General features: G+C 37.1%; 1 protein-coding gene across 1 annotated transcript in view; it reads left to right on the top strand.

Moving 5' to 3' along the window:
• RGS22 (regulator of G-protein signaling 22) overlaps positions 1–248 on the top strand; it is a 104452-nt gene that overhangs the window by 100349 nt on the left and 3855 nt on the right. The gene's annotated exons all lie outside the window — the stretch shown is intronic.

Here is a 248-nt window from a genome sequence, read left to right as displayed (position 1 = left end):
GAGAGATAGAAACATCGATGAGAGAGAAACATCATTATAGATTAAATCTGTGCATTTCCCTAGTGAGAAATTTAAATGGATATTAATGAAAATGTCTGTAGTGGTTTTTCTTGGATGCTAAAATTTGGGGGTGATTTTTACATTCTACCTCATGATTTCTCTCATTTATTTTTAGTATTTTTATATTAATAGTAGAGGCCCAGTGCACAAAATTCGTGCATGGTGGGGGGGGGGGCCCCCCAGCCCAA

Source organism: Myotis brandtii, unplaced genomic scaffold (genome assembly GCF_000412655.1).
Source record: "Myotis brandtii unplaced genomic scaffold, ASM41265v1 scaffold59, whole genome shotgun sequence".
NCBI lineage: Eukaryota > Metazoa > Chordata > Mammalia > Chiroptera > Vespertilionidae > Myotis > Myotis brandtii.
This window is presented reverse-complemented; position numbering and strand designations above follow the sequence as displayed.